The following is a 23445-nucleotide window of genomic DNA, read 5'->3' as shown; positions in this document are numbered from 1 at the left end:
GCGCCGGGTATGTGCGTGGTCAGCTCGGCCGGCCCCCACCCCACCTGCCAGCTGCAGCAGCTGCTCCCGCCGCCGAGCTCCGGCCGCATGAAGTCATCCCCCGCGCCGGGCCGGATCGCCACATTCCGCGCCAACCGCGGGGGGAGAGGGACCTCTCCCGGCTGCGGGGACAGGTTCCTGGAAACTGCGCTCAATGATCGCTACCCTTCCCGGTTGTAGGGTTATTTTCTAGGAATGCTTTTACAGAAGAAGCGTCGCCGGCTGGTGGACCGAGAGAGAAGAGCCAGAGTGACTTTCTCTGCAGAGCTCCTTTCCTCTGAGCGCTCCCCTGTCACTCTCGCGGCATGGACAGCTCCATTCCGCTGTGTGGGTTTTCCACCCTCTTCATCTTCCTTATCTGTATTGTTCATTTCGCTGAATTTGAGAGTGGGATTAGCTTTTAAAATATCATTCAAACACTCCGAAAATATTTTAAATTGGCGACTAGTTTTTCTAAGCCCCTTGTAGCAAGCTCCACTTTCCCCCAACACGCGCGCACACACACACACACACACACACACACACACACACAGTTACTCGCACGTACACACCCAGCCAAACCACTTACAATTATGAAAGCTGGGACCTCTCGCCCTCTTGCCTACGTAATGGAACAGGAAACTCCCAAAGGAGTGGGGAAGTAGGACCGGCTAGCGAAAGCACTCGAGGAAAGAGAGAGGGGTCGCCCCAAGATTTTGTTGCTGTTTAGTGGTGTCCTTAGTGGACAGATGTTCCCCCTCTAACCACCTGGCCCCACCCCAAGTGGAATGGCTGGCCTGGTGACAGCTGTAACATTTGGAAACAAAGAAGCTGAAGCTACATTAACAGATGGCTGCATCTCTTTCTTTCCCGAAGGATTTATCAGAATTGGCTTTAGGAATAATATTAGCATATACGTATATAATAAGCCCTTTCCTTCTCTCTTTAAATTGGCACCGGCTATTAACAGGTCTCTCTCTCTCTCATCTTCCTCCCTCTCTCCTTCCCTCCCTCCCTCTCCTAAGCTGACCAGATCATCAATTTCTGGACTTAAGGGGGAAAAAAGGCCAAGGATGTGCTCTCTTTACAGCTGAACCAGGGTTTATTTTCCCAGTGTTGAGCCATTCCCAAGTAGAGAGGCTCTTTGACACTAGGGTTCTCTGTGAGTGAACTTCTCACTAGGTCCAGGCCAGTTTTATCCTTGGATTTGTCCAGCAACCTAAAGAGTATAATTGCACAAGGCAAGGCAGTACTTTTAATCTAGGAAGAGTTCCCAACTCTCTGTTTAGCAGTTCCAAAATTAGGAGGTAGTGTAGCAAACAGTTTCAACAAGGCTCAGTAAGAATTCTTGACCCTAGGATGTGGGCTTTTTAAAAGCTGGAACGACCTAATTCATCTCTCTGAGTTTTACTTTCATAAAATTAGACCTCACCAAAGAGCAGGGGATTCTTAATATGTATCAAAAGTGTATGTGGAATCTGAATGGGAATATTACATCTTTAATTTCGCTAACCTCTAACTGGAATTTAGTATTTAGCATTTCCTTTAAATCTAAATGCAGACAACAAACCACAATAATATTAGGCATACCTGTGACTATATCACCAGCAGATGTCACAGACAATTTCCTAAGGCAGTTTTTATAGATACCTCAAAGTATCACTACTCTGATGTTACAATCAAATCATCATTACCTTTTCTGTTTTATCTAATAGACTATATATATTTTAGAATGGTTTTAGATATACAGAAAAATTAAGGGGATAATACAGAGTTCTTATATATCTCATTCCCAATTTCCTCTATTATTGACACCGTACACTAGTGTGGTACCTTTTTTACAATTAATGAGCCAATATTAATACAATAATATTAACCAGAGTCTGTACTTTATTCAGATTTCCTTGGCTTTTGCCTAGTGTCCTTAATTCTGTTTCAGGCTTCCATCCAGGACACCACATTACATTTAGTTATCAAGCCCACTTAGGCTCCTCTGGGCTGTGGTAGTTTCTCAGGCTTTTCTTGTTTTAGATAACCCTGACATTTTTTTAAAAATTTATTTATTTTATTTATTTACTTTTGGCCGTGTTGGGTGTTCGTTGCTGTGCGCGGGCTTTCTCTAGTTGCGGAGACCGGGAGCTACTCTCCGTTGCAGTGCACAGGCCTCTTATTGCAGTGGCCTCTCTCGTTGTGGAGCACGGGCTGTAGGCGCATGGGTCTCTGTAGTTGTGGCACATGGGCTCAGTAGTTGTGGCTCACGGGCTCTAGAGCACAGGCTCAGTAGTTGTGGCGCACGGGCTTAGTTGCTCCCTGGCATGTGAGATCTTCCCAGGCCAGGGCTCGAATCCGTGTCCCCTGCATCGGCAGGCGGACTCTCCACCACTGCGCCACCAGGGAAGTCCTAACCTTAACAGTTTTGAGGAGCAGTGATCAAGTGTTTTGTAGCATACCTCACTAATGTAATCTGTCCAATGCTTTTCTCATGGTAAGACTGGGATTATGGTTTATTGGGAGGGCAACCAGATAAAGTGCCTTTTTTTATAACAACATATCAAGGGTACATGCTGTCAATATGATTTGACTGGTGATGTTGACCTTGATAACTGGGCTGAGGTAGTGTCTCAGATTTCTCCACTGTAAAGTTACTCCTCCACCCCTTCCACACTACACTTGTTGGAAGGAAGTCACTATGTGAAGCACAAACCCAGAGAGTGGAGAGTTATGCTTCACCTCCTTGAGGACAGAGTATATACATAAAGTATTTGGAATTCTTCTGCACAGATTTGTCTATTTTCCCCTAAATATTAATTTATTCAGTTATTGATATTTATTTATATCAGTATAGACTCATAGATATCTATTTTATCCTTTGGGTTATAATCCAATACTACTTTATTTTGTTGTTTGAATTGTTCCAGCTTTGGCCATTGGGAGCTTTTGCTTTGGGCGCCTGTGCTTCTTTGACATACTCCCTTTGGGGTGTGTGAGTTTGTGTATGTGTGTGTATCTGTGTGTATATGTGTTTAGCATGCATGTTTGTGTGTGTGTTTAACACTTCCTGACTTTCTGGTACCACAAGATGCTCCAGGCTCATTTTGTGTATTTCCTGCCCCAGTCCTAGAATCAGTCATTTCTCTGAGGAGCCCTGATTCCTTTTATTGGAGAGTAGTAATAGAAACCAAGATCTGGACTCTAGATGTGCTGTTTCTAATGGGGTATTATTTGATTAGGCTCTCTTAACTGAGAGAACAAAGAAATATATATGTATACTAACCCATGTATATACACATATCAGTAAATATTTCTATATATAACTATCTATATCTATATTGAGCTGAGTGTATACTGATGTCTGCAACTATAATCCATTAATGCTGAGATTTTTTTAGCTTTCTCCTCTTGTTTATCTGTAAATTCATACTTCAATATTGAGAAATGTGGCTACCACCATCCACCATCTATTTATTTAATTGTTCAATTTCAGTACACATGTATCAGAATCGTTAACCCATCACCCCAACATCACTATTTTTAAGTATAGTAGTTAATAGAGTCTCTGTTATATCTTGTTATTTAATGAGTTTAAATACCCATTCGTTTCTATGTCACAAATTTGGTTTGTAAAATATTCTAATGACTGCATTTAAAACATAGTAACTAGTTTCTTTTGAGATTCTATATATCATATTTTATGAATTTAAAAGTGTTTATTTTAAGACTATTTAAATGGACCACTCCATATTGTCAAAGGGATCCACAGTAAAAAGAAGGTTAGGGTCTCAACCTCACAAAGATTATTGTCAGTTTATAATGAGATGATGTGAAATTGTCTGGTGCAAATGTTGGGAGCTCATGCTTGATAAGTGTTAGCTTTGTCCACTTGGGCAGGCTTCTTTCTCCTTTAAAGTTCTAAATACCTTGGAAGAGAGAACATGCTAAACCTTATGGTTAATAATTTATAATTTAGTGGAAGGATTTGCTAGGTATCAGTGTTGGAGGTAAAGGTCCATATAAGGTTGACGGAGGATGTGAAGAAGACAAGATGACCCTGAAGGTCAGGGGTTTTGTAGTTGAACAGACTGGGGATTGGATACTTCCATTCACAGCCTGACTTTGTCTCATTTTTTGAAATAAGGAGAACAATGGCTATTACATAGGCTTGTCCTTAAGAGTGAAAGTAGATGTTTAATCTTTTCTTTCAATTTGTTTGAGACAGTGGGGATTAAGTGTGGCGATTTGGGACAGTTACGTAACATATTGGATTGTCCTTCCTTGTATAGTTTTCACTCTGTGAAGCCAGACTCACTGGAGGTATAGATAGTTTCTCATGATAATTCAGGCTCCTTCATCCATGAAAGTACTCTTGCCAGGTGCTTTTTACTCACAGAAGACAATCAGTGTTGATGGTGCTTGGGAAAAAACAAAAATTAAAGATATTAAATGGCAGGACTTAACTGCTTCAGATACTATACCATGGCGAGAGACATAGGGGAAATAGAAAGAAAAAAAATGAAATGAGAAATGTCTTACGTCAACATGTACGGTTTGAATCTATCTGCTTGGAACTTGACATACACCAGTATGCCAGATAATTTAATTTAATGAATAGTGGCTAGGGTGAGGTGAAATAGATCAGTTTTTTAATCTATGACTTTTCATTGAACAACCCTTTTTAAAAAGAAAATCTTTGGATCATGACTTTGAGGTCTGCAGTAGTTCCTTTCTGATATTCTGGAATTAGAGACCAAATGGCCTCATGATACCATGGGTCTCCGCAAAGGACAATATGAAAACCTGAGCCAGAGGCCCTGGGTGCCTGAAGCTGTGAGCATTAGAACCACTCCTTTGGGTTAAGGAGTCCTTCCAGAAAGGACTCATTTAAATGCAAATATACTATCAGGAGGGGTAACCATGTATCCAGTATCTGATTAGCAGCCATTAACAATTTAGCAGAGATTAGCTTCTCAGATTTATTACGGAGAGGAGTTGCCAGGGTGATTTGGCCCAGGCATCTGTCATCCACTGACTGCCAGGTCTCCTGTCCTCTTTACTACATAGGGGTCTGCCTAAAGCTGGGAACTTAGTTTACTAGGAAAGAATTGGGCACTCACTGCATGACAATCAATATTGTTTTACATAATTTTGACTTAAAAAAGGGTAGGAGGAGAATTTCTATAATAATAGTACCTGTGTGTGTGTGTGTGTGTGTGTGTGTGTGTGTGTGTGTGTGTGTGGTAGCTGCTCAGCTTAGGTTGATTAATCATACTCTACAGAAATCTTAAAATTTTATGATAAACATCTACCCTTTCAATGAGGCCAGAAAGTATATCATGTAAAATATGCACAAATGTAGTCCAGGAAAGGCAAAGCTATAGTAATAGAAATAGAATTGTGTTCAATTATAGCTGGACTAAAAATTTCCTGCATTAATATGAAAGCACGGATACAAGAGTACAGGAAAATGATCATTCATATGAAGATTGATATTTCATATTGAATATCTGCAACACAAATAGGAAAATGGAAGAAGGGAAATGACTACAAACAGAACAGTAACTGTTTCTTTAGACATTGCTAAGAATTCACCTTGCTTTTACTGGTAAGGAGTTGACATATAATACCAGATCTATATAATACAGGTAGTATTCTATAATTGGAAGTCTAGATTTAATTGCGAAATGTATGTTTACTTAAGTGAGATGCTTGGTAAATGGCATATGATACATTCAATAGTGTGGTGTAAGTAATTCTCAAATAAATGCTTTTTAAAAAAAATCATCATGTGAAAGTCATGAAATAAAACAATGTACTTAGGCATTGCTCTTTAAGTTTTTTAACTTTAAGTTTTTAAAGAATCTAAGAAAAATCCCTTCTGGAGAAAGGTATACTTTGAATAAAACTTTTGTATTGTAATGAATAGATTATTAAATAGTATTTATAAAGAATTATGTCTCTATAATTATTCATTTTTTTAATAAAAATGAATATTCAACTTTTCAACTCAAATGTAAGCTAATAAGAAGAGGACATTTAAATTTGATTAAAAAGTAAGTTTCAATGAACTGTGTTTGGTCATCAGGCAAGTTGATGTTCATCCATTCAGCAGATATTGATGGAGTGTCTAATATGTGCTGCTGTTCTAGGCACTAGAACACTAGGCTCTAGGAGTGAACAAATAAATCTCTTCTTTATGGATCTTATGTTCCAGTGGAAGGAGACCACCATAAATACATAAATACAGCATGTTAGGCACGTTATTTAGTGGAAGGACCATGAAGGAGCAGTGTAATGGTGCAAGGTTTAGGGCAAGTATATAGGGTGGTCAGGGAACATCTGAGCAGAGATTTGAAAGAAGTACGGGAACAAACCGTATGAATACACCGAAAAAGAGGCTTGGTGTATGCAGGTGGGTGGGCTTATACTTTATGGGTTCCAGAGACTAGGAGGTTAGTTTGTTTGTAGTGAAATGATCAAAGGGGAAATTGTTAGAAGATAAGGTTAGAAAGCTAGATTAGTGAAAAATCACTTAGGGTCTTTTAGGCAATGGTCAAGAGAGAACTTTAGAGGATTAAGAATTTGTTTTTGGACATACTAAATTGGTGATGGCGTATGTATGTGGACATGTGAAGCAGACAACTGGATATACTAGTCTGAAATTCAGCAGCAAGTGATTATCATGGCTGTAGATGAAAATCGGTAAATCATCATAGTATTGAAAGTCTTTAGATTTAAAGACGAAATCACTTTATAAGTAGGTGTAGGCAGAGAATACATGACGTTGAAGGACCGAGCCAGGAGACACTCCATTATCTAGAGGATTCGGCAAAGGATATAAGAAGTGAGCAGGGAGATAAGAGGAATTGTCTCATGAGCCAAGTGGTAGGTGTTAGAAGGAAGGGGGAGTTACTATTAATCCTACTGGTAGATTAAGATGAGAACTGATAATTTAATATAGGACTTGGCAACATATAATAGATATCACTAATACCCTTAAGAAGAATAGTTTCTATGTAGTGGAGAGGACAAAAATAGGTAAGTGGGAGATAAGGAAATGAAACATTAAGTAGAGCTATATTTTTTAGTAGTTTTGCTATAAAGAGGAGCAGAGCAATGGGGCAATGATTAGAATTGGATATGGGAAGAAAGAAAGAATTTTTCCCTTTAAGATGGGAGGTATTAGATCTTTGCATGCTAATGAAAGCATCTGGTAGAGAGCAAATAATGGAAGATACAGGGAAGAGGTGACACAGTAGAAGAGAAATCCCTGATTAGGCAAGAAGGGAGGTATCCAGTGCAGAGTAGAGGGTTCGGCCTTAGAACAGAAGACAAACATTTCTTCTGCCAAAGGAAGATGGAAGGCAGAACATGTGGTTTCAGATAGATCCAGGTAGGATGGTAGACTTGGTGTTTGGAGTTCACGGATATTCTATTTTGATCCCTCCTGTATTCTCAGTGAAACAGGAAGCAGCTGAGAATTTAGAGGAAGACATGTTATAGATGTAAAGAAAGGGGAGTTATGAAATTGTTCTCTAGGACAGAAGAAAAGAGAATTGATTAAGCGATCAGTTTTCTAGTAAGTACTAAGAGTTCACATAGGGTAAAATGATTATGAATTTAAATGAGGCAAATTAGAAAGGTTGCTCGTTTTTTTCTCCAGCCATGTTTAGTTGTTTGGCCCAGTTGCTGAATTGGCATAAGTTCTATTTCACTAGGGCTGGCATTTTGCACTGCCAATATGACTGAGAGTGAGGGCCAAGGGACTTCACAGTGTCTATGCAAAAGAGTGATTCTAATGACAGACCATGGGCTCTAATCAGGGTAAGCAGAGAACTGAGGAATTACGCCTTAAGCGCTACACTTGATTTTAACTGTATGTTGGAACACAAAACTGAAAATCTTGACTGATAATGGTATGGTAAGAGCAAGCACAGCTAGGACCTCCACATTTCACTCTTTTACACAGGAATTCTCCATGTTTCTTTCAGCTGAATTCCTGTCTGTAATTTCTTGATCCTTAATTCAGTGACATTATCTGAGGTGAGGTATGCATTTTTGATAAAGTCTTTCAGAAATGCATTTTACAAGACTACTTTTAAAGTTTTTAGACTAGAAATAAGTTTAACAGAGCTTGCAATGTTTTCAAGTGCTTTTCTTTTCTCTAAAGAGACATTTGTTTGACTATTACACCTAGCTCCATCCTACAGGTGTTCTTCCTCTGGCATTGAAAATAGGAGTAAAATGTAAACATTAAACAAACATATTATCTTCAAACAGATATGTATCACTCTTTTCTTTCTAATATGGGCCAAATCTTGCTATTGACACCATGTTCATTTTTTTCCCAGTGTAACTAGTTTATTACTAGTTCTCCCTTCATTGTGTGTATGAGACATGTTTGCCCCCTCATGGATGAATCTGGAACTGTCACCATGAATTTTTTCTTGTGTTTATTTGCCCAATTTTACTTGATATTATTTTTCTTGGAATTTTCTTTATATATACTGTGTGTCTGTTTCTTTCTTTTTTTTTTTGGTGATACGTGGGCCTCTCACTGTTGTGGCCTCTCCCGTTGCAGAGCACAGGAGCACGGGTTCCAGACGCGCAAGCTCAGCGGCCATGGCTCACGGGCCCAGCCACTCCGCGGCATGTGGGATCTTCCCAGACTGGGGCACGAACCTATGTCCCCTGCATCGGCAGGCAGACTCTCAACCACTGCGCCACCAGGGAAGCCCACAATGGGAATTATTTTTGAAGGAAATGTTGAGGCTGACCAAAAGAGGCTGAAATCACTAGATGTGTAACCTTCTTCCATTAGTTTCAGAACTTGGGATTATGTTAAGAACAACAATTTAACTGAATCTGGATGAAGAGAGTCAAAAAAGTTTAAATTTTGACATCCTTTTAAAATATGAGAACACAGGGCTTTGCTGGTGGCGCAGTGGTTGGGGGTCCACCTGCCGATGCAGGGGACACGTGCTCGTGCCCTGGTTTGGGAGGGTCCCACGTGCCGCGGAGCGGTTGGGCCCGTGAGCCATGGCCGCTGAGCCTGCGCGTCCGGAGCCGCAACGGGAGAGGCCACAACAGTGAGAGGCCCGCGTACCGCAAAAATAAAATAAAATAAAATAAAATATAAAATAAAGTAAAATATGAGAACACAGAATTGCGAAGCTAGTCTCACTCTTATTTAAATATTAAAATGCTTAATGTTTGTAACTTAACTCAGAAGGATGAGATGGCTTTTCTTAAATTAGTTTAAGATTATATAAATATAAATAAAGGAAAACCTGCCATTGATTCATCTTCACCTGCTACATACAGAATTATACAAGTTATGAGAAAGTCCATTCTTAGGACGGTGTGAACAGCAATGAATCTGACTTTCCCTTAAGTGTTTTCCCTAAAATTCTAGAAAAAATAACTTCAATGTGCTGAATTAGACATTTATGACTTATTTGTTTGTCACTGTCTTAGTTTCTAGGAATAAGACCCAGCTTCTTTCCTCAAAAGAGTTGCACGTTGATATAGAGACAAAAATTGCAATAAAGCATAATAAATTCCACTGCAGAAGTTTGTACTTGATATAAATTAATATAAGTGCAAGCAATGAATTTTAAGTTCGTTCTAGAGGAGTGGTTCAGAATAGCTTCATAGAGGAGAAGACCTGAGCTCTCTTGGGAGATGTTTGAACAGGTGAGGAGTGCAGCCAGAGGTGGGAAGGCAAAGGCAGTGACGCCTTAGAACGCAAATGTTCACAGACATGATCTTGTGACTTATTTATCATTCTTACCGACCTGATAAGGACACCTGCTGGTAGCTTCATCATCATCATCATCACCATCATCATCATCACCATCATGTTAATAAAGAATGGATATTTTTGCCAGGTAGTCAAACAAGCTCTTTACATGTAGCACCTAGATGTTTTCTACCATCCACCTTATGAGTTCAATCATTGTAATTATTCTCATTTTTCACATACAAAAATGAAGACTTAGAGAGATTAAGTAATTTGTTCAAATCTTTATGTGTGCCCTTTCAACTCCATGCTCTGTACCTCTGAGCTTAACAGGCTAGGATGATTTGCCCATATTAAAGGCTCAAATATTGGTTGATAAGTATAATAATCTCATAAAAGTTAAAGTGAAGTAATCTGCTTTGATGTTTATGATGCAGTCTAGTGAATGCACTTAAGTGCCAATAGATGAATAATAAAAGTTAGAAACACACAAAAAATAGAGGATAAAAATTCATATATGTATGTCTGTTGGGAAAAAAAATCCTCTTGAATGTCTAACTTCTTAGTAAATATCAGGATATCACATACACAACATTAGGCAGCATCAATGGAGTATCCTCTGTACCCTGAAAGAGGGCAATGTTATAGATGTACAGAAAGAAAATTCACATTTCCCGCACATTATAGATAAGTACATACTATGATCACTCTTTAAGAGTGAAGTAATTTGAATTTTTAAATTTTCCTTATCAATTGGTGTATATGAATCATGTTAGGTGAAGAATTATTGGTTGATTGGACATTTTATATTTTAATTCGTTACAGAAAACAGTAAACAAATCCTTTTAGGCTTAAAATATCACATTCAGCAAATGAGTTATTATACTGAAGAAAGTGATGAATTCAGCAAAGTGTCTGGAATCTAAAATATTGTTATATAAGAAGTAACTGAAGGGACTGGGAATAGATGAGATGAAGCAAGACCAGGAGAGAAGTAGGTGGCCGCTCTAAACTATTTTAGGAGTTGTCCTATGAAAAAGGAATTAGACTGTCCCACACTGAAGATTTTAGACCAAGTAGACAGGTTTAGGTTGATAAAAGGATGAATATTTTGACAAGTAGAACCTTTCAACTATAAAATGGACCGACTGCATTTTAAACTCAAGAACTCCTTGTTATTGAAGTGCTTTAACAGAGGTTGAAGTTAAGCAGTTGGAAAGAAGTTACAGTGAGAAAATTCTATGTTTCTATGGTTTTTCAACTCATAAATTTGTGTAGCTCATCCATTTTACTCATTGTATACACTTAAGTATATTGTTCCTTGAAATGGCCGTTCAAAGTTGTTTCCTGTGTCACACACTATGAATGTTAGGGTTGGTCCTGTGTAAATCTTACCCCCATTGACTTAGTATTAACCCTAAACAAGAAGCTTTCTTCCATAAGGAAACAAAAAAGAGGTTCAGAAATTTCCAAACTAAGTTTTTATAAAACTGTGTTATCAAAACTTATTTATCAAAAAACTTCAAACATAGCAGTATGAGTTCCCATATACCCTTTACTCAGCTTCCCCAAATGTTAACATTTTGTATTACTAGAGTGTAATTATTGAAAGCAGAAAGTTTACATTGTCACAATGCTACTAACGATTTATAGACTCGTATTCAGATATTGCCTATTGTCTTGTGGTCCAGATTCAAATCTAGGATCCCTTATTGCATTTCCTTGTCATATCTCCCCATTCTTCTCTAATCTAGGATAGTTCCTCAGTCTTTTTTTGTCTGTTATGACCTTGAACTAATGGAAAATCCTAGCCAGTCATTTTGTAGAATTTTTCTCAAATAGGTTTGTTTGATATTTTCTCATGGTTAGACTGAGGATATGTATTTCTTGACAAGAACACTTGAGGAGAGATATTATGCCATTTTCAGTACATATTAGAGGTACAAAAAAATCTGTACGTCTCACTACTGGTGATGCTAACTTTGATGACTTAGTTATAGTGATAGCTGCAAAATCACTATTTTCCCCTTTGTAATTATTTGAGATTGTTCAAATATTCTGCTTCTTGTTTAATTTTCCCATACTAATTTTAGCATCCATCAATATTTTTTGTCTCTACCAATTACTGTGGTGTTTGATGATTGTTCATTTTCTATTCCCATCATTCCCTCTACATTTATTAACTATAATTTGAGTATAAGAAAGAGCTGTTCTTCTCCTTCATTTATGTACTTATCTGGTTATTTGTTTATATATATACATATATCAGTGTGAACTTGTGGATATTTATTTTATTCTATGGGTTAAAATTTATTACTATCATTAATTGTTTTGTTTCTCAAAGTGCTCCATATTTGGTCACTGGTACTCCTTCAAGCTGTCTCCTATATTTTTCCTACTTGGCCATACAATTTTTGGAGTACTATCTTACTTTCTGACACCACAAAATGCTCCAGACCCATCTTTTACTTTCCTCTGTCTCAGCCTTGAATCAATCATTTCTCCATGGAGTTCTTGTTCCTTGCATTAATAATGGTATTCAGAAACCAGAATCTTGGTATGAGGTGGACTCATTGCTATCCAAGCTACCTCATTGTGTTTTCAGCAGAGAGAGCTAAAAAAATATATATGAATACATAAAAATATACAAATACCTCTATTTTCATATTATCTATCTGGGTGTGTGTATATATACACACACGTGTGCACATATACACACACGTGTGCACACACACATTATCTATCATCTGTCTATCTACATATATATATAACTTCAAATTGATATATGAATTCAAATTGATACCTTGATTCCAATCCAACACCACAGGGTTTATTCTAGCCTCCCTTACCCTTTCCCTATTTGTAACTCTTTTCTTTAACAATTAGAAACCTGATTCTCATTATTTGCAGTCTATTTATTCATTTGCTCAATTCTGGAATACACATAAAATATTTAAAAATCAGTAACCTGTACACGTGTGAAAAATAAATTTACTAACAAGTTCAATATTTGAGTACATTTCTTTTTGTCTTTAGCTTTTCAGTATATATTGTGCATGGTTAATTACAGTATATTAAAATACTGTTTTCCAAAGTTACTTAGGTTAGCTCTTTTCCACCTCTTTCAGTGTTTGTTTTTTCTTCTGCAATGTGAGAAAATCCAGTACTTTGTGTTCAACTCAGACTACTGAACCAGAATTTCTAGCAGAAAAGGTCATAATCCATATGTGCAATAAGATCCCCAGGTGATTCTTTTCATTGGAGAAATTTGAGGAGCACTGCTTGATGTCTCTACAATTAAGATGTCTAAAATGAAACTTCAATTATTCCTTCTTCCAAACTGTCCCATCCTGCAAATCTTTTCTTCCTCAGTGAATGGTGTCATGATTCACACAAAAACTAACTCAATGCAAAAACCTGGGAATGATCCTCAATTCCTTACTTTTCTTCACTTTCTGCATAGACTGCGTCATTAGGTCCTCTGGAATCTCAACCCTCTCCCTCTCTCATCACATATATAATGTTTTTTTTCATCTTCATTGCCACTATCTTAGCCACTACCATTTCTCCTTTGCTCTACTTGAACAACCTAGTATCTACACAACTGTCTTTTAAATGAAACTATCTTTTCATTTAATTGCTTTCTCTTGCATCTTAGATAAAGTCAAAATCCTTAGCCTTATAGATTCTGGCCTTGCCTTTTCTTGTAAGTTGTATTTTCATACTTATAAGTACATGTACACTCACACACACACACGTATAGTTGGTATGCCTGAGGAGATAGACCCAAAAAAAATATTGCTAAGATTGATGTTAATGTATTTTTCCTAGAGGTTTTATGGTTTCAGGTCTTAAATGTGAGTCTTTAATCCATTTTAAATTTATTTTTATGTATGGTATAAGGAAATAATTCAGTTTCATTCTTTTGCAAGTAGTTGTCCAGTTTTCCCAGCACCATTTATTGAAGAGGCTGTCTTTTTTTCATTGTACGTTCTTGCCTCCTTTGTTGTAGATTAATTGATCACATAACTGTGGGTTTATTTCTGGGCTCTCTATTATATCCCACTGACCTATGTGTCTGTTGTTATGCTAATACCATACTGTTTTGATTACTATTGCTTTGTAGTATAGTCTGAGATCAGTGCATGTCGTACCACCAGCTTTGTTTTTCTTTCTCAATATAGCTTTGGTTATTGGAGGCTTTTTGTTTGTTTGTTTGTTTGGATGATTCTATACAAATTTTAGGATTATTTGTTCTAATTCTGTGAAAAATACCATTGGTATTTTGATAGGGGTTACATTGCTTTGGGAATAATACAAATGACCAAAAGACACATGAAAAGATGCTCAATATCACTAAGCATCTGGGAAATGCAAATCAAAACCACAATGAGATATCACCTTACACCTGTCAGAATGGCTATCATCAAAAAGGGAACCCTTGTTCACTGTTAGTGGGAATGTAAATTGGTGCAGCCACTATGGAAAACAGTACAGAGGTTCCCCCAAAAGTTAAAAATAGAATTACCATATGATCCAACAATTCAACTTCTGAGTATCTATCCAAAGAAAACAAAAACACTAATGTTTTGAGGATGTGTGCACCCCTCTGTTCATTGGAGCATTACTTATAATAGCCAAGATATGGAAGAAACTAGTGTCCATAAATAGATGAATGGATAAAGAAGATGTGGTATATATATACACACATATATATAATGAAATATTACTTAGTCATAAAAAAGAATGAAATATCTTCACTTGCAACAACATGGATTGACCTAGAGTACTAGGTGTGCTAAGTGAAATAAGTCAGACAGAGAAGAACAAATACTGTATTATTTCACTTATATGTGAAATCTAAAAAATAAAACAAAACAGAAACAAACTTGTAGATACAGAGAACAAACTGGTGATTACTAGAGGGGAAGGGGGATAGGGGATTGAGAGAAATAGGTGAAGGGGATTAAGTGGTACAAATTTCCAGTTATAAAGTAAATGTCTTGGGGATGCAATATACCGCATAAGGAATATAGTCAATAATACTGTAATAATTTTGTATGGTGATATATGGTTACTAGACTTATCACGGTGACCAATTCAAATGTATTTAGATGTTGGATCACTATGTTGAACACTTGAAACTAACATAATATTGTATGTCAACTATACTTCAATAAAAAAGTGACCAGTTAACATTAATTGGTATTATAATTACATTTTCTCTGCATAAAGGCACATTTTATTGATTTTTTTCATTATAAAATATAAAAGTACATTTTATTTTCAAGATGAGTTCTAAGATTACTTGTTAATGTTAATATGGTAATTTAAAATATGTCTAGATATAGTTTAATTTTAATTGCCTAACACAAATATGTCTGATATTCACCATTATGAATTAAAACCTATTAGTAAAGATGTCAAATGAGTCACCAAAACATTTTTGTTTATTGCCTCTCATTGAACCCTAAATGCTAACAAGACTTTTTGTTGGAATGAGGGATCAAAATTTTATACTCTTTAAGAACTAATGCCATAGCTGTTTTATTTTTATAAATAAAGCTATTTCCGTTTACTTTGTAGTGTACAATTTTTGAATGGCCTGGAAAGAGCAAAATTATTCTTTGGGCTGACAAAAATGATAAAGAGGCTCATGCTGATGAAGGGAAGAAGACAAAGAAGAATAGAGAAAGAAGGATTAGTTCCTCTTTCAAAAGGGGGGGCAAGATACTAGAGCTTTCTGCAGGGAAACTGAAGCACACCTTTCTTTCTGAGATTTGAAAGGAAGAGATGCCCTACATTTAAATATCTAGAGTATATCTTCCATTTAAAAATGAACCTAGCTAATCATCCAGTGAGGAAGAAAAGAGTAAAATAGCCTTTGATCAAGTCCTTTTTGTGGTGTTAAATGAAACTAATTATAATGAATATCACATATCTAATGAGTTCAAGAATTCCCCTTGGAAGACTTGGTCTGTCCTTTACAAAAAAGAGAGTTCAAGTGAGTTATTTGCATTTGGTAGGGAAGCTCTACTGTCCAAATCATACTCATTTAAAGGTCCAGTTCAGGGGCTTCCCTGGTGGCGCAGTGCTTGAGAGTCCGCCTGCCGATGCAGGAGACGCGGGTTCGTGCCCCGTTTCGGGAAGATCCCACATGCCGCGGAGCGGCTGGGCCCGTGAGCCATGGCCACTGAGCCTGCGCGTCCGGAGCCTGTGCTCCGCAAATGGGAGAGGCCACAACAGTGAGAGGCCCGCATAACGCAAGGAAAAAAAAAAAATAAAATAAAAATAAAGGTCCAGTTCAAAGTCTGCCATTATTTGTTATTGTATATGTAATTTTTGAATGTAATATACAGTTATATAAGTATATAACATCAACAAGAAATCTTATCTATACTTCTTTGATTAGGCTCCCTGTAGTGACATATTTCTCCTTCCTTTCCAAATACTGAGTGGTGATAGTCATTTTTAATTGAAGTGAAATAAATGATTGTGCATATCACAATATGGTTGAGGAACTTAGAGGAACATTAGAATTTAGGATCATGATTACTCACTGACTTTCTTCATGAAGTTGTCAAAATTACTTATTACTAAAACTCCTATTTTCTGAGTATTGACAAGGTTCTTGTGACATTTATGTAGATTACATTAATGATTTTATAATTTTAACAGTTAGAAGTTGATGCTCTTTCCCATTATTTGCAGATATTTATTTTTGAAAATACTTCAGTAAACAATAGTTTTATTTTAAATATATGAAATTTTGAAATTATATTTTAAGTAAATAAGGCCATTAGGTTTGAGGATTGACCTATTTTTTCACTAATCTTGTCAGTTAGTGCTGTTTGTTCCAAATCATCCCCTTTATGCTAAAAAGCAAGGGCTCCTTTTTTTCTATTTTTAAGGAGACTGTGTAGAAAGTTTCTATGGGAAGGATGGAAATTCTCTGAAAAACATGAAGTCTAGGCACCTATTTTCAGAAGAAGTATTTCCCATCACTATCCCTCATGTTCGTCTGTGCCCAATAGTTCTCAGAACTTAATTTACAACCTGTTATGAGCATTGGACACAATCACTCCCTCGTTGAGGCACTTGCTTTGATACAACCCCCATTCCTAGTTTTCCTCTGGCCTCACTCATCATTTTATCTGAGTCTCCTATGCCGGACATTCTTCCTCTTCCAGACGTTACGACCTCTTCTCTTTACCCGGCGATCCTGCTCTGCATAACCCGTGCGGTCTCCTGGAGAGTTGGTAAGATTTTCTATGCTGAGGCAACGTTCTCGGTAAAACTATTGCTACCCATATTTTGAAGGGCAGCCATGGACCGGCTTAACCCGCATTTCCTATATGGAAGGAAATTTCAGAATGATGTTGGATTGCTGTTTCTTGCTGCTATCAGTATAGTCTTTAGAAGAGAGATGAACTCAGGCTAGAGTTAGCCAACCTGCAAACAGAGATGAAAGGAAATGTTGCTTTAATAATGGAGGTGCTATTTCCTGTGGCCTGTAATCTAAACTGATTGAGACTATGGTAAATTAGGACCATGAAGGGTAGAAAAATCCAACTGTTTCTCTGCTTGAAATGGAAGTGGTGACAAGACATGGCTGAAAAACAGCAGCCATTGCAGGAGATTTGACTGTGGCCGCAAGTCTCTTTCAAGCATCTTTCTTTGAAATTTAAGACAAGACAGTGGAAGCCACTCCAGCGTCAAAGACTAGATTAAGGACAATACATTCCCACATGCCCAGTCATCTCCTATACTTTGCATTACCTCCTCTCAACTTCACCTCTGACTCTAGCCAAAGCTCTAGTGAAAAATCCTGTGCAGGCTTTAACTCTCTTTGCCTGACAGTACCCTACCTCAAAGCATGTACAGGATACTTTTCTTTTCCTGCCCCAGGGCTTTTCTAACTCTTTGATATGAGACCCCAGTGGCAGCCCCTTCAGCCTTATAACTTGGGGAAATTTGGGTGACCTTAAACTAATAGGAGATGTGAGCCAGTTGTTGAATGCTTCTCCATGTCTCCTCAGACTGAAAAGTTTTGAGAATCATTTCATGAGGTTCTTCAGAAAGTTGCACATAAAACCAGTCATCGGCCTTGCCTCTAGTGAGACCACTTTCTTTTCTCCCCTGTTCAGTCTCCAATCCCTCATGTTTGCTCCTTGCCAACAGTCCTCCCAAATAAACTACTGGCACACAGAAGAATCTTGTGGTCTCTGTGTTAAGTATAAGGGTGACCTCATCTAAAACACCACCCAAACCCGTACCCTGAGAGGGCTTCCCGAGCATTGAGATAGGATGGAATGAGCACCACACAGAGATCAGTCAGTGCACAACCACAGCTGTGAGGCTGAATAGTTATAACTAGATGAAAACTTTGGCAGTGGTAACTCACACATGGGGCTGGTGGGAAACAAACCTCAACTCTACCGAGTTTTTGATGGGCTTGTTTCACAAAGAACCCCCAAGCCTGACTTGAAATACTGTCTGGTCCCTAAACTTACACCAGCAGGAAGTGACCCATGAAAGTCTTTAGGATACCCTTCTCTTTAAAGTTGATATCAAGTAGGACTATGGAGGATAATGAACAAAAAGTTCTTTGCAGAGAAAGGAGTCAATGAAGGAATTGATTCTACTTACAGAGAAGACCATGTTTGTTATCACTGCCCAGCAGGATTAAAATTACTGTGGAACTTTTCCAAATGTGAACTTTTACTGTGTATTATTTGTTTTGGCAGCAGATAGCTTTAGTTTACAGATTACTGGCCCATGAGGAGTTACATTTGCACTTTGTGGAGATGATTGAATCACGAAGGGATTCTGGATTTCTTGGTGAATACACTACTGTCACAGGGCTTGGTGCTTGTTTCTCTCAGGAAAAGAGTGAAACTGTTCTTTGTGGTAGAAAGAAAGATGCATATTGATATTTGAATGGCTAAAGAGGAAGATTGGCTGAGACTAACAGTTTTCCCACAATATCTGTTCTCTTCTCATACCTTAATAGAATTTCCTATTTTTACCCAGTCACAAAAATACTCATAATAAAGATCTTTTCCTATGTTCTGGCCAACAGCACATAAGCAGAAATGACTTGTGCAAGTTCTGGGATGTGTCCTTAAAGTGAGGATGATGCTTTTCCTATCCACTTTCTCTATCCTGGTGCAATATGGTTATGAAGGCTGGAGTGTCATCTCAGATTATGACGATTAGAGCCACATCCTAGGCACAGTGAAGTGAGAAGCTGAACGAGAGTCTGTCTTGTACAACATCAGAGCCACTGTACTACTCTTGAACTGTCCACATCTGAATGCATAAGTGAGAGAGAGACAAAAAATCTACCTCTAGAGACATATTACGTATTTTGGGTCTGTTATATGAAGCATAATTTACTCTCACACAGCTTGAGACTCAGTACAGTCCAGTGTGTCATGAAGGGCCATCTGGTATGAATATTCTGGGAAAAAGGTCCTCACTCCGAAGATCATAAGAGAGCTGCAGGAAGAGATTTTTTTTTTTTTTTTTTTAACTGGGAATATTGTCATATCCGGAGTGATGCCTGGAACTGCTCTCGTCATCTTGCTGCAGCCTAAGGACAAAGTCATCACTGAAGTTGGCTCTATGAATCAGAGTCCAGTCAAGAAAATGGAAGTGACTCAAGGTGCTCAAACAGAGGAGGATTGAATGCAGGAAATTAATTAGCAAGTTGTTGGAAAGACTGGAAAAGCAAAGAAAGAAAGAGCAAGGCTGGAGGAGCAAAAGGAAGAAGAAAGAGGGAACGCATATGAGAATGCTGCTCTCACCCTTTGGCTGAAAGCCCTCGACCCTACACTTCCCAGCCATTTGCTGAAGGCAGTGCTAGCGCCACAGAGCAGTAACACAAGAGCCTGTGCTGTTGACCTCACTGCTGGAAACCCCGCAAATGCCAATAAAGCCCGGAATTCTCTGCACTGGTCAGTTGTCTTCAAAGCATACCCACGGATGTTGCTACAGCAAAAAGCAACATCAGAAGACACATAAATTTCCTTCTCTTCCCATTTTACAATCTCCCATCAGGGTCTCCAATTGACATAGGTACCTTAGAAATGTAGTTTGAGGCCTCCAGGCCCCTGCAACACAGAGTGGAGTACAAAGGTAGTGCAGAGGTCTGCTGACAGTCAACAGATAAAAACTGGCTGAATGACAGAGTCAAAAGATGGAAATAACTACGTTCTTCGATCGCATTGTTAATCCAATATGTCAAACAAATTAGAAGGCTGCCATATTTCTGGATTTCCTCTTATGTAAAATAATTAATTTCCTTATCATTTAAGATAGTTTGAGTTGAGGTTTCTACAATTTGTGGCTGAATCTGTACTAAATTTTATACAGAAATATATTAAAATATATGAGGCTATGTTGCTTTTGTAGTTTCCCTAATAGTTTCAGCTGATATTATGCATTTTCCATACCACTAAAATTATTTGTACTATGTTATTATATTTTAAAGAGCTTTGATATCTTTTGGAGACAAATATTTTTAAAAAACATATTATATAAACCTCATTTATTAAAATCATATATTCATCTGAATAATTTTATTCTTTTTCTTCCTCTTTTCTAGTTCTAGAGGGTTACCACAATGTGAGTTTAGGGCATGTTAGGATATGTCAACAAATTTTATATTGAATGCATTTCTACACTGCAGGGTTCCACAGTGTCTTTAACAGGACTTGACACATAATAGGCACTCTATAAACACCTGTGAATAAATAAATAAGTACATGAATGGATGATAAAAAGAATGAATGACTATGAATACAAGAGAGAATGGACTCTCTACTTTAAAATATTTGATTCATGCTGTATACTCATTAATGAAATGGAACCGTGCCTGTTAGGCAACTACTGTCAATCAGGTGTTTGATATATATTATGTATTTTAATCACCAATCTTTTAACTTTGGAGTGATTAATATTACTGTATGGATGATGAAAATAAATAAAGTTAAGAAAATTTTATTGTTCTGCCCAAGGGATGTTTAACTATATGTCCTGATGGATTCAAATTCATGTTTATTCAATTTCCAATCATTGAAATTTTTTGGTATAAAACAGACTTTATATGATAAATTTGTATGATGTTAAATTTTTATGAGGTTTATATTATACTTTGTTTATATTCTTATTTATATTTTTATTATCTATATTGCCATACTGGGGTTTACATTAAGATTATTTTCTTGTATTGACTTCCTTTTTTAAACAAACTTAAAAACTTTAAAACATTTTCCTATTCAACATGAAAAATTAATGGAAAATAAAACTCATAGTATTATTGTAGACAAATAATTTTTACCATCTTTTATCTATCTTTCCTTTATTATGCTTTTTCAAACTGTGTTTATCTATATAAAATATATATGATTTAATTGTGAATACTTGCATATGATATTATATTTTATTCCTACTTACCCTAATGGACAAGCACAGTGTCATTTAGATGGATATGTGTGCTGACCTTAACATCACTGAAAATAAGTTTAAATTTTAATCTGAAATAGCTTATTTTTCTCTGTCAAATCAAAATATAAATTTTAGAGGACAATTCTTACTTTACGTTTAAAAGCTTGTCAATAGAGCAGAAAAGCATACATGTGTTTGTTAATGAATCCTTCACAGGAAACATGCTTTATATTCTGAAGCAATAAGGGAATTCATTACTGTCTTGATAAATAAATGAATAAAAATCTCTTGTTTACTGTTTCTCTGCCAAATTCACTGGACCAGCAAAGTAAACAATACAGCAAACAATTGTACAAATCTTTGTTGATTCAAAATAAAACAGTTTAACATTTTCATCAAACTTCTTATCATGCCCTTTGATTGTCTATAGTTTTACTGTAATTTAAATACTTCTTGGGGCTTCCCTCGTGACACAGTGGTTGAGAATCTGCCTGCCAATGCAGGGGACATGGGTTCGATCCCTGGTCTGGGAAGAGCCCACATGCCGAGGAGCAACTAAGCCCGTGCGCCACAACTACTGAGCCTGCGCTCCAGAGCCCGTGAGCCACAACTACTGAGCCCACGTGTCAAAACTACTGAAGCCCGCGCACCTGGAGCCCATGATCCACAACAAAGAGAAGCCACTGCAATGAGAAGCCCACGCACCACAACAAAGTGTAGCCCCAGCTTGCTGCAACTAGAGAAAGCCCACACGCAGCAACAAAGACCAAACACAGCCCAAAAGAAAGAAAGAAAGAAAGAAATACTTCCTATTTCACCTATTGTGAAATAGGTTTGCAAAATTTTATTGACTCTGTTTTAAATAGGAATCTTTTGTAGACACATGGAGGAATCTAATATACCCACAAAGAGTAAGACATTCAGTAATAGTATGATATATTGGCTCTTTAATCTGATTAGATGCTAATGACTCTATCTCCAGTAGTAGAGAGCACTGAGAGTCCGTGGCTTGAATTGTTTAGAGATATGCAAAATATCTGCTTTAGTTACTCCTAATCAACCACTTGTAAGAAGCAAGGAGCTAAGTAACTCCATATATGATACTTTTGAGCATTTTAGAAAACTGAGTAATATAGTGACATTAGTTGGTTGCTACTAACGCCACTGGACAAAGTGGTGAAACAAAAGAATGAGTTCAGGTATTTGACTTCCCAACTCAAGCCACAGAAATGACCTAAGAACTTCCATGAGTGCTCTGAAGGAGACCCTTATCTCCTACAACCACAGGGCTGAAATTGCTGAAATTCAAGTTGAGCTCCCAGTCTCCTAGGGCGCCTCCTGTTAAAGTTAGGGCATTGATTGGGAAAAAATGGGATTCTTCAAGTTGTGTTGGGGATCTGTGGGAAGACCCTCATGAGCCCTAAATTATGATTAGTCTTCTGTGCCAGTGGGGGAGGTCCCCCCATCCTCAATGGCAAGGGGCATCCCTACCCCAGTGGTTTGCATCTTTCCACCTCTGTCTGAGGGGATTAATTCTGCATTGCCTGAGGGAATGTAATGGCCTCCCTGAGGCAGTTGCCACCCAAGACAATGCAGATTCTCCTCAGAACCCACCCTCACCGTCCCTCTTTGCTTCTAGACCTATAACTAGACTCGAGTCCCAACAGGCCCTAGGTGGTGAGGTAGAGTGTGACCCACGAAAAGGTAGCTACACTCCAAAAGAACTACTTGAGTTTTCTAATTTATACAAGTGGAAATCTGGGGAAAATGTGTGGGAAAGGGTGTAAGGGTAGGGGCAACATCTGTCTTGTTTATTGTTTAATTGCAAATATCTAGTACTGTCTCTAGCACATAAAAGGTACTCAGTAAATATTCTGGAATAATAATTGAGTGGTTGCTAAAAATAAAATCCATTTCTCTTTTTGACACTTTTCATGTATATACTATATGAATATATATAAATAATATAGATGCCTTTATAGAGTCATATACATGTATATATTTTTCACTGGTGTATACACACACACACACACACACACACACACACACACACACACACTGGCACCAAAGAAAGGAGGAAATACTGGAGCTTTCGTATCTGCTTGCCCAAATGTGGGACATAAAGGGAAGAGGAAATGGTCATCTTGAAAGCTGCCAGCAATCAAACATCAAAAACGGAGTCAGGGCTTCCCTGGTGGCGCAGTGGTTGAGAGTCCGCCTGCCGATACAGGGGACACGGG

The 23445-nt window shown here is 37.7% G+C and overlaps 1 pseudogene; it reads left to right on the top strand.

The window, feature by feature from the left end:
* The first annotated feature begins 234 nt into the window (after positions 1-234).
* The window catches only part of LOC103076446 (3-hydroxyisobutyrate dehydrogenase, mitochondrial-like), a 116270-nt pseudogene continuing 93059 nt past the window's right edge, over positions 235-23445 (top strand).

Source organism: Lipotes vexillifer, unplaced genomic scaffold (assembly GCF_000442215.2).
Source record: "Lipotes vexillifer unplaced genomic scaffold, Lipotes_vexillifer_v1.1 scaffold1033, whole genome shotgun sequence".
NCBI classification, from domain to species: domain Eukaryota; kingdom Metazoa; phylum Chordata; class Mammalia; order Artiodactyla; family Lipotidae; genus Lipotes; species Lipotes vexillifer.
The sequence above is the reverse complement of the archived record's forward strand: the minus strand, read 5'-3'. Positions and strand labels throughout refer to the sequence as shown.